Source organism: Ranitomeya variabilis, chromosome 1 (genome assembly GCF_051348905.1).
Source record: "Ranitomeya variabilis isolate aRanVar5 chromosome 1, aRanVar5.hap1, whole genome shotgun sequence".
NCBI lineage: Eukaryota > Metazoa > Chordata > Amphibia > Anura > Dendrobatidae > Ranitomeya > Ranitomeya variabilis.
The window spans coordinates 314896158-314908850 of record NC_135232.1 but is presented as its reverse complement, the minus strand read 5'-3'; positions in this window follow the sequence as shown (position 1 = coordinate 314908850).

Genomic DNA, 12693 nt, shown 5'->3' with positions numbered 1-12693 from the left:
AATTCATTGGTTCTCAGGCTGACCCTGTGGTAATCCTCACTCAATATTCCTGACTTGGGGCTGAGCTGTGCTTCTCCTCTGGGGCGTTTTTTTTGCCTAGAGGTGTAATAGGAATCCTTCCAATATAGAGGCTGTCTACTCCCCTCCTTTTCAGTCCAATTTAGACACAACAGTCACAAGGGGATGAATATGCGAATTGCCTCTTCTGAGAAAAAGAGGACTTAACTCTATAGTGCCACCTGTTGGAAGTAGCGATCCTACAAGTCACAATCAACCCTTTAACGAGTTGTGCAAAGTTTGTGACGTCACCGCTCTGATCTGCTTTCACTTTACGGCTGGGAGTCAGTCAGAGCGGGAAGCAGACTGCAAGGGACCTGACGGACACTGGAATGTGAGTATGTACTGTTTGTTTTTTTTTACTTTTACGATGGTAACCAGGGTAAACATCGGGTTACTAAGCGCGGCCCTGTGCTTAGTAACCCAATGTTTACCCTGGTTACCCGGGGCCTTCGGCATCGTTGGTCGCTGGAGAGCGGTCTGTGTGACAGCTCTCCAGCGACCACACAACGACTTTCCAACGATCACGGCCAGGTCGTATCACTGGTCATGATCGTTGGAAAGTTGCAGAGTGTGACAGTACCCTTACTGTATATGGAGTCGGCAATCACTGTGTCCAGTATTTACATACAGTTGTGGCCAAACGTATTGACACCCCTGCAATTCTGTCAGATAATCCTCAGTTTCTTCCTGAAAATGATTGAAAATACAAATTCTTTGGTATTATTATCTTCATTTAATTTGTCTTAAATAAAAAAACACAAAAAGAATTGTCCTAAAGCCAAATTGGATATAATTCCACACCATACATAAAAAAGGGGTGGACAAAAGTATTGGCACTGTTCGAAAAATCATGTGATGCTTCTCTAATTTGTGTAATTAACAGCACCTGTAACTTACCTGTGGCACCTAACAGGTGTTGGCAATAACTAAATCACACTTGCAGCCAGTTGACATGGATTAAAGTTGACTCAACCTCTGTCCTGTGTCCTTGTGTGTACCACATTGAGCATGGAGAAAAGAAAGAAGATCAAAGAACTGTCTGAGGACTTGAGAAACCACATTGTGAGGAAGCATGAGCAATCTCAAGGCTACAAGTCCATCTCCAAAGACCTGAATGTTCCTGTGTCTACCACGCGCAGTGTCGTCAAGAAGTTTAAAGCCCATGGCACTGTGGCTAATCTCCCTAGATGTGGACGGAAAAGAAAAATTGACAAGAGATTTCAACGCAAGATTGTGCGGGTGTTGGATAAAGAACCTCGACTAACATCCAAACAAGTTCAAGCTGCCCTGCAGTCCGAGGGTACAACAGTGTCAACCCGTACTATCCGTCGGCGTCTGAATGAAAAGGGACTGTATGGTAGGAGACCCAGGAAGACCCCACATCTTACCCCGAGACATAAAAAAGCCAGGCTGGAGTTTGCCAAAACTTACCTGAAAAAGCCTAAAACGTTTTGGAAGAATGTTCTCTGGTCAGATGAGACAAAAGTAGAGCTTTTTGGACAAAGGCATCAACATAGAGTTTACAAGAGAAAAAAAGAGGCATTCAAAGAAAAGAACACGGTCCCTACAGTCAAACATGGCGGAGGTTCCCTGATGTTTTGAGGTTGCTTTACTGCCTCTGGCACTGGACTGCTTGACTGTGTGCATGGCATTATGAAGTCTCAAGACTACCAACAAATTTTGCAGCATAATGTAGGGCCCAGTGTGAGAAAGCTGGGTCTCCCTCAGGGGTCATGGGTCTTCCAGCAGGACAATGACCAAAAACGCACTTCAAAAAGCACTAGAAAATGGTTTGAGAGAAAGCACTGGAGACTTCTAAGGTGGCCAGCAATGAGTCCAGACCTGAATCACATAGAACACCTGTGGAGAGATCTAAAAATAGCAGTTTGGAGAAGGCACCCTTCAAATATCAGGGACCTGGGGCAGTTTGCCAAAGAAGAATGGTCTAAAATTCCAGCAGAGCATTGCAAGAAACTCATTGAAGGTTACTGGAAGCGGTTGGTCGCAGTTATTTTGGCTAAAGGTTGTGCAACCAAGTATTAGGCTGAGGGTGCCAATACTTTTGTCTGGACCATTTTTGGACTTTTGTGTGAAATGATCAATGTTTTGCTTTTTGCTTCATTCTGTTTTGTGTTTTTTTTCATTTAAGACAAATTAAATGAAGATAATAATACCAAAGAATTTGTGATTGCAATCATTTTCAGGAAGAAACTGAGTATTATCTGACAGAATTGCAGGGGTGTCAATACTTTTGGCCACAACTGTATGTACCCATGGACAGCAAAGCAGCTGCATTATGGAAAGAGGGAAACTATGTTATATCATTTTATCAAATTTCTTCAATAGTGACCAACTCCTTTAAGTGGTAGCTTTATGATGGAAGCAGAGAGGCAACTGAATTTTGAAAGTCACACAATCAGGATTGTACAAGTCATGAAATGTATGTCAGTAAGGGTTGACCTTTGTCTTAAGCTTTATTTAAGGATATTCTGCTTACTTGAACTTATTAGTATCAAATATGCACTTTATTGTAGTTTTGGCAAAGCTCCCTTTCAAACTTTTGGGCTTCAAAGGAAGCTATTATCTGGAAATGACTTATTGTATCAATCATGTTTTTGTGGCACACGTATTTTTAATCAATTTTGGCATTCTTTTCATATCTAAATTTTTATAAAAAACAAAATTAGTAATCTTGCAGTTTTCATAGCAGTCATACTGCCTGTCCTTCCAGGAAGAGTTTTCAGCATGCTTCCTATCATCACAGGCAAGATTATTATGACAGGTAACACCTCTATACACAACTGCTAACACAAGATCCATCAATCACAATAAATAGTTTTATAGTTGAACCTCCTCCCCCTCCCTTCACAATGCTTATTAGTGGCTTCAGTACAAAAGATGGGGTCAGAGTCTGTTCATTGTGGTTAATGTACAAGCGGGTTTCCAGAAATAACAGGATGTTTCAGTCAAAAAAGCTCCATGGGCCAGTAGGAAAATTCAAAAATTTCTATTTTTTTTATTTTTAATACAGACGGTGATATGGAAAAAGAATATTGCGCTAAAAACCCTGATTTTAGCTTCCATTTAAAGTGCACATTTTGTCATATATTTCTTCACCTTATTAGTGCAGATGTAGTGAATATTAGAAATTCTAGTTAGTAAAGAGCATAGCAGGTCCACAATTATTAGGCAATTTGTATTTTTTATAACTCGTTTTTATTATTGAACAACTGCAGTGCCGTCGGTCAATCTAAAAGGTTAATAAACCTGAAACCTGATATATAAGAAACTAAAGGTGAGGTTTTGTCTTTCTTAGAATATCTATGTGTTCATACAGTAATTATTGGGCAACTATTAGTGTGCAGAATTATAATACAACTAACTGAAACATTGTAATTTTCCTATCTCAATTGTTTATTTTCATCTGTTAAAGTGAGAATAATAACCAAACTCAAAATGTATAAAAGTACATTTCTGACATTTCATAAAAAATATCAGTGACCAATATAGCCACCATTCTTTTCAATAACAGTCATAAGCCTTCCATCCAAGGAGTCAGTCAGTTTCTTAATCAGTTTACAATCGACTTTTTAGGCAGCACCAATCACAGCCGCCCAGACTCTGATCAAAAAGGTGTACTGTTTTTCTTCACCGTAAATCTCCCATTTAAGAAAGAATGACCTTCAAATTCTCAATAGGGTTTAGGTCAGGTCAGGAAGGGGCCCTTACTGGATAGCCAAGCAGGTTAGCATCGTCCTGCATAAAAATCATGGTTTTCTTGAAAGATGCAGACTTTTCCCTGTACCACTGCTTGAAGAAAGTGTCTTCTAAAAGCTGGTAGTGGGTGTGGAAGTTGATTTTTTTAAAATTTGTTTATTAACAACAAAATAAACTATAATACATACACATTTGTATCCATCATTATTGAACATAATATATAGTACATATAATTTATGCATTTTTAAACATACAATAAAATGAATATTTTATTTATAACAAGTGTTATCTTGTAACTATAAATTGTGTATGTTAGGTCATCTGCACCATATGTGTTATGTAAATTCAAACATAAAATCATAAATCTTGAATCATAACTGTAACTGCTCTAACTACTAATTCGCCTCATTAAAAAAAAAATGGAAAGGAAAAAACAAAACAAAAAACCTCTACCTCGTATCTGTCCCCCATGCGATGTCCCCAACCAGCACCAAAGCCAATCATGACATATCTATAGAGTAAGATGGGAAGAATTCCTTCTACCCCAGATTTTTTCAAATTTTCCCGGACAACGTTCATATGAAATAATCGAATTTACCAGGTCGATCCAAGTTCTCAGAGGTGGACATGAGTTCTTCATCCACCGCAGTGCCAATACCTTCTGTGCCATAAAGAGCATCTCTCGTAAGAAAATATCAATATAATGATCCCAAGTCTCCTCCTCCCATACTCCAAATATACAAATTAATGGATCAAGAGGAATAGGAATTAATAGCAAGGACGTTAATAGTGACGTCACCTCTTTCCAGTAATGAAGAATGATAGGGCACCTCCATATCATGTGAATAAAGTCTGCATCCATTGAGTGACATCGCAGACACTCTGGTGTTTGAAATCGACCCATTTTGAAAAGTCGTATCGGAGTTAAGTACGATTGATGTATTATGTATAGTTGGGTCATCCTATTATTAACTGATGGGGATACTTTAATTGGAGATTCAAGAATATCTTCCCATTCCTCCCCTTGTATATTGGAAAGAAGTCCCCCCCATTTTCCCTTAATAGATTTTACGGTGGATATAGCTCCCGAAGATAGCATATAGGTATATAAAGAGGAGATAAGACCTTGGGGACCCTGCGAGTTAAGAATTCCTATCAAGGGTAGAGAGGATATAGCACGGCCTGCGCCTGTATGTCTTATATGTGATTGAACGGCTGACCTTAGTTGTAGATATCGAAAAAATTGGGATCTCGGTATACCATGTTTAGTTTGCAATTGCTCAAAAGACACAAAGATCCCCTCGCCATACAGAGCACCTATTGAGGAGACACCATGCAGGATCCAAAAGTCAGTGGACGGGTGATTCAACAGAGCTGAAAAATAGCCATTTTTCCACAGGGGCATTTCCGCTATAATATCTATCAATCCAATAGTTTTTTTAATTTGCCTCCAGACTGATCGTGCCAGACGAAGTAAGGGTAGTAAACGAGGGATATTAATTTTCTCCAGTTCCGGAAAGTTTAGTGGACAATCAATTTGGGCCGAATGAAGTAGGTGACTTTCAGAGTTAGGGAGACAATTATTGGGCATCCATTTATTGATAGCTCTAGCCTGACCAGCCAAGTAATATAGATAAAAATCCGGCAACGCCGCTCCACCCCCCTGCCTTGGTCTCTGTAGGGTAGATAACTTGAGTTTGAGCCTAGACCTCCCCCATATGAAAGTTGTGATTTGAGAGTTTAAATTCGCAAAAAAGGATTTAGGTATTAGTACAGCACTGTGTTGAAGACAATAACTGAGGTTGGGGAGCAGTATTATTTTAATTAGATTGATATGACCGGCTACAGATAGTGGGAGTTTATTCCAAGCTGCAAATTTAGATTTGACCAATTCTAACAATGGGAATATATTAAGTTGTAAATCAGATCTGCTATATTGAGAAATGTGGATGCCTTGATATTTGAAACTGGGTACAATAGGGAGGGAGGAAGGGGTCCCAAGATGGGGCATTGGGATATGGGAGAGGGGCATCAACGCGGATTTGTCCCAATTTATGTACAGGCCTGAGTATTTACTAAATTTGTCTATAGTGGCAACTACTTGTGGCAATGTTTCCTCCGCCTTATCCATAAATATCACCATGTCATCAGCATATAGACCGATGGTATCCACACGACCAGCTATGTCTATACCTCTAATGTCAGGAGAGGAGTGCCAGTGCCTCTATCGCAAGGGCGAAGAGGGTCGGGGAGAGGGGACACCCCTGGCGGGTCCCTCTGTATAGTGAGAAGGGTTTAGAAATGGAGCCATTTACAATCATACGGGCTCTAGGCTTCATATATAATAGACCTACCCATTTTAAGAATTTATCACCGAAACCATATTTTTGCAGACATGCTGATAGAAAGGGCCACTCGAGGGAGTCAAATGCTTTGGCCGCATCCAGCGATGCCAATGCCCAGGAGTTGTCTGGTACCAATGAGCTATATTGAACTACCGACTGGACTCGTCCAATGTTAATAGAAGTATTTTTACCCGGCATAAAGCCCGTTTGGTCCGGATGTATAAGGTCTAATATAATAGAGTTTAGTCTAGTAGCTAGAATTTTAGTAAAAATGTTATAATCTACATTTACCAACGATATAGGGCGGTAAGATCCACATTCCAAAGGGTCCTTCCCCTCCTTCTTAAGTATAATAATGTTTGCCTCGTAAAAGGTGTTAGGCATAGATCCTTCCTCCCACATCCCCTGAAACACTCTCAATAAAAGTGGTGCTAGTGTGTCACAATATTTCCTATATAATTCAATGGGAAACCCGTCTGGACCAGGAGCCATCCCAGAGACCATATCTGTCATAGCACACTCTATCTCCTACAAGGTAAACTCAGCATCCATGAAGGCTCGCTGGGCTGAACTCAGTGCAGGAAATGCTACATCCAATAAATAATCCAAGTTTTCCAGAATATCAAAGTCACACTTAGATGTATATAGTGACTTGTAATAATCGTGAAAACAGTGAAGTATTTCTTCAGTTGAGGATACCAGTGATCCGTCTGGTGTTCGAATCTGTAATATAGTATTAGATATGTTGTGTTGGCGTACCAAGAAGGCCAGAAATTTGCTAGCTTGGTTTCCTAATTCAAAATAGGATTGACGAGTAAAAAATAATTTACGTTTAGATTTAGTGTCTGTATGCTGAGCATATAACCTCTGGGAAGTGAGCCACTCAATTCTATTACCATTACCATTAGCTGGATCAGATATATATGTGGTCTTGGAGTCTTTCAGTCGTTGCTCCATCTCGTCATCTTCCCTTGAGGTCACCCTTTTTATATAAGAGATTGTAGAAGATAAACATCCCCTTAGATACGCCTTAAGGGCATCCCAAAATAGGTTGCTGTTTTGGGGCTCCGGGTGGGATGAAATGAAGCAATTCAACTGGTCAACAGTCCTATCATTGGAGTCTATTAATTTTAGCCAGAATGGATTCAACTTCCAGACTATGCCATTGTTTGATTGTCTGTATTTAAGTTTTAAGGATGACCGGGCTGTGGTCAGATATTCCCCTATTACCATGTTCAATACTATCCACCCACATGGCCAACTCCTCGGATCCAAATATATAGTCTATGAGATAGAGAACGTCTGGTGCATGAGTGACAGGTATATCCTTTTATCTCAGGGTGGAGTGTTCTCCACAGATCCAACCATCCACTTCCCTCCATAAATAAAGCCAATTGGGATGGAGCCTAAGAGGGGGGTTCTCCAACTATCTCATCACCCAATCTCAGTCTATCAAGGCAGTTATCCATAACTAGATTAAAATCCCCCATACAAATGACATTTGCATCTGGGACGTTTAGCGCAAAACCCATTGCCATCCAAAGAACTGATATATTAGCTGAAGGAGGGTTATAAACACATAATATGACGTATTCACGAGAGTTAATTAATGCATGTACAAAAATGAAATGACCTTCAGAGTCCCTTCTGGCCTCCCTAACTTCCCATCTAACATCTCTATGAATTAGCAATGAAACCCCTCTCGAGTAGCTAGTGTGAAACGTGTGAATGGACCATTGCACCCATGGTTTCTGCACACATCGGGCCGTGTCTCTAGTCAAATGTGTCTCTACCAATGCCACGACATGAGGATGATAGCGTTTGATCTGTGAAAATACTTTGATTTTTTTTCCGGGGAGATTTGATACCCCGCACATTCCAGGTCATACATTTTATTTCAGATCCCATACTTACACATCAAAATATGGTATACATTAGTGTCCGGGCAGAGTCTAGGGACATCACACAGAGGGCAAGAGAACTGTTGGCCGTGATTTCTACCTACATAACAAATAGAATAAACATAAAAGAAAAAACAGAGCAAAAACCAAACAATATAGGAGTGAAGTCTTGTGCTCCTATTACTAAGTGAAAGGTATTGTTGCTGGGTTGGACACCCACACAGAGAGCTCCATTATACAGTTATCAGAAAAAGGAGAAAAAAGATTCTGGTAGTATCGTAAATACATTAGGATTTCTTTGCATTGGACACCCCGTGGGTCCGAAGCCATTCAGCCACTTCCTCCGGATCAATGAAAAATATAGAAGAACCCTCATGAACAATTCATAGTCGAGCTGGATAAATCATGGAGTACATAACGTTTTGGTCTCTGAGTTGTTTCTTTATTTCCATGAACCACGCCCGCTGTTTCTGAAGCTCCATAGAAAAGTCCAGAAAGATCAAGATTGTGGCGTTATAAAATTTGATAGGGATTTTCTGCCGTGCCAGATGTAGAATAGCGTCTCTATCCTTGCAGTTGAGAAGACACGCCGAAAAAGGTCTAGGCGGGGCTCCAGGAGGGAAAAGTCTTGTGGGAACCCTGTGGGCCCTTCCCACAGAGAATGTTGAGGAGAATTCATCTCCCAGAGAGGTAAGCCCTCTAAAAGCTAGCCCTCTAAAAATTCCTCAGGTTGCTGGCCCTAGGAGCATTCCGGCAGACCAATAATTCGGATATTGTTCCGACGCAGTCTGTTCTCCAAGTCATCTGCTTTTTATTTCCAGGCATTTATAGAGCCAGCTACCTTTGTCAACTTAGCCTCCATGGGCGTGATGGTATCTTCTATTTGTGACACTCTCATTTCCACCTCTGTGATACATCCTCTCATGGCTTGCATATCCTGCCTTAGACGGCTCACCTCAGTGTGCACATCTTCTATTTTATCAGCAAGAGATGATCTAGTCAAGGAGTTAGCTTGCATTAATTGTTCAGATGCCTGTTTGAGGGTCAGGGGTCAGTTCTTCTTGTTCATCCTCCTCATTACTATCAGAAGTGCGGCTTTTGCGCTGAGCCTACGAGGGATTATTCCTAAGGGTTCGCACACCATCCGAGGGGTCATCTCTGGCATATTTTTTCAATCTGTCAGCAGCTTCTGATCCCTTGAAGTGCTGCATAGCTGATAGAAGTGAGAGGCAGCAAAATAACTGAAGTTATATTATGAAATAGTGCCAAGTTCCAGTCACAGAGATGGCAGGGCTGGTGAAAAGTATCTATATTATATTATTAGGCAGCACTAAATTGGTGAGGTGCTCATAGTAGTAAGTGCAGCAGTTCCCAGTCTGTACTAGAGCTCCATGCACCGGGGGGGCCCACAGCACCCGCAGAGGCAACAGCAAGGAGGGGGGCCAAATCCTCCAAAGTAATAGCACCGGTAGGGTAAGTGTCTTCCTTATAGGGAAGCACAGGGCTCTTTTCCAGAGCACTCACCGCCCATCCCCTCAATATAGTTCAGAATGCGTGCTCACCTGTTGTGAATTCCGTCTAGGCTCCCTCTGGTGGCCTTTAGCGATACTGCGGGTCTGGAGCTGGGCTCAGCTGTCTCATTTCCTGCTATGCTGGTTCCTATTTAACTCCACCTGGACCTTTACTTGTTGCCTGCTGTCGTTGTATTCAGTACTGGTTCTGACCTCTCCTGGATTTTCCTGGTGACCTGTCTATTTCTGAGAAGCTAAGTCTTGCTACTTCTTTTTGCTCATTGTTTCCTTGAAAATGTTTCTCAGTATATGATGTGTTCAGTCCAGCTTGCTTATATGTGATTTTTCGCTTGCTGGTAGCTCTGGGGAGCAGAGTGCGCCCCTCACATCGTGAGTCGGTGTGGGGGTTCTTGTACTTTCTGCGTGGATAGTTTTTGATAGTTTTTGTACTGACCGCACAGATCCCTGCTATTTTCTGTCTATTTAGTGTTAGCGGGCCTCATTTGCTTAAACCTGTTTTTCATTCCTACGTTTGTATTTTCCCCTTAACTCACCGTTATTATTTGTGGGGGGCTGCCTAAACTTTGGGGTTATTTCTCTGAGGCAAGTGAGGCTTTGCTTTCTCTCTAGGGGTAGCTAGTTTCTCAGGCTGTGAAGAGGCGTCTAGGATTTTAGGTAACGCTCCACGGCTGCCTTTAGTGTTTGTGGATAGGATCAGGATTGCGGTCGGTATAGTTCCCACATCCCCGGAGCTTGTCCTACTATTCAGGTTTACCTATCAGGTCAGTTTGGTGATCCTACCATCGGATCATAACAGTACAGCAGGCCAATAAAGAGTTAATGCATCGCAAAAGAGGGATAAGAGAAATCCTGAGTTCATTTTTTTTTTTTCCTCTGCAGTGTGTCTAGCCTCTCTCCTCCCCTTAATCTCTGGGTGGTTCAGAATTCAGCTGCAGCTATGGACCTTCAGAGTCTGTCTTCTAGTGTGGATCATCTCACTGCTAGGGTACAAGGCATTCAGGATTATGTAGTCCGCAGTCCTATGTCAGAGCCTAAGATACCTATTCCTGAGCTGTTCTCCGGAGACAGATCTAGGTTTTTGAACTTTAAAAATAATTGCAAATTATTCCTTTCTCTGAGACCTCATTCCTCTGGTGATCCGGTTCAGCAAGTTAAAATTATTATTTCTTTGTTGCGTGGTGACCCTCAAGATTGGGCATTCTCTCTGGCGCCGGGAGATCCTGCATTGCAAAATGTGGATGCGTTTTTTCTGGCGCTTGGAGTGCTTTATGAGGAACCCAATTTGGTAGACCAAGCAGAAAAGGTTTTGCTGGCTCTCTCCCAGGGTCAGGATGAAGCAGAGGTTTTCTATCAGAAGTTTAGGAAATGGTCTGTGCTCACTCATTGGAATGAGTGTGCCCTGGCAGCAATTTTCAGAAAGGGTCTTTCTGAAGCCATTAAGGATGTTATGGTGGGGTTCCCCACGCCTGCGGGTCTGAGTGAGTCAATGTCTTTGGCCATTCAGATTGATCGGCGCTTACGGGAGCGCAAACCAGTGCACCATCTGGCGGTACTTTCTGAGCAGAAGCCTGAGTCTATGCAATGTGACAGGATTCTGACCAGAATTGAACGGCAAAATCACAGACGTCAGAATGGGTTGTGCTTTTACTGTGGTGATTCTGCTCATGTTATCTCAGATTGTTCTAAGCGCATAAAAAACTTCGCTAAGTCTGTCACCATTGGTACTGTACAGCCTAAATTCATTTTGTCTGTTACTTTGATTTGCTCTCTGTCTTCCTACTCAGTTATGGCTTTTGTGGATTCAGGTGCTGCCCTGAATTTGATGGATTTGTCTTTTGCCAGGCGCTGTGGTTTTATCTTGGAGCCTTTGCAATTCCCTATTCCACTAAAGGGAATTGATGCCACGCCATTGGCCAAGAATAAACCTCAGTACTGGGCTCAAGTGACCATGTGCATGACTCCTGCACATCAGGAGGTGATTCGCTTTCTTGTGTTACATAATTTGCATGATGTTGTCGTGTTAGGTCTGCCATGGCTGCAGGCTCATAATCCAGTCCTGGATTGGAAAGCACTGTCTGTGTCAAGTTGGGGTTGCCAGGGGATTCATGGCGATGCTCCTTTGGTGTCTATTGCTTCTTCTACTCCTTCTGAAGTCCCTGAATTTTTGTCGGACTACCAGGATGTATTTGATGAGCCCAAGTCCAGTGCCCTACCTCCTCATAGGGATTGTGATTGCACCATAAATTTGATTCCTGGTAGTAAGTTCCCTAAGGGACGACTTTTTAATTTGTCTGTACCAGAACATGCTGCTATGCGGAGTTATATCAAGGAGTCTTTGGAGAAGGGGCATATTCACCTGTCCTCGTCCCCTTTGGGTGCGGGGTTCTTTTTTGTGGCCAAGAAGGATGGTTCTCTGAGACCCTGTATAGATTATCGCCTTCTAAATAACATCACGGTCAAATTTCAGTATCCTTTGCCACTGTTGTCCGATCTGTTTGCTCGGATTAGGGGGGCCAGTTGGTTCACCAAGATAGATCTTCGTGGAGTGTATAATCTTGTGCGTATAAAGCAGGGCGATGAATGGAAAACAGCATTCAATACGCCCCGAAGGCCATTTTGAGTACTTGGTGATGCCTTTTGGGCTTTCTAATGCCCCTTCTGTGTTCCAGTCCTTCATGCACGATATCTTCCGAGAATATCTGGATAGGTTTATGATTGTGTACCTAGATGATATTTTGGTCTTTTCTGATGATTGGGAATCTCATGTGAAGCAGGTCAGGGTGGTATTTCAGGTCCTGCGAGCCAATGCCTTGTTTGTGAAGGGCTCTAAATGTCTCTTCGGAGTCCAGAAGGTTTCCTTTTTGGGCTTTATTTTTTCTCCTTCTACCATTGAGATGGATTCAGTCAAGGTCCAGGCTATTTATGACTGGACTCAACCTACATCTGTGAAGAGTCTTCAGAAGTTCTTGGGTTTTGCTAATTTTTACCATCGCTTCATCACTAATTTTTCCAGTGTGGTTAAGCCTTTGACGGATTTGACCAAGAAGGGTTCTGATGTGACGAATTGGTCTCCTGCAGCCGTGGAGGCCTTTCAGGAGCTCAGACGTCGGTTCTCTTCGGCTCCTGTCTTGCGTCAGC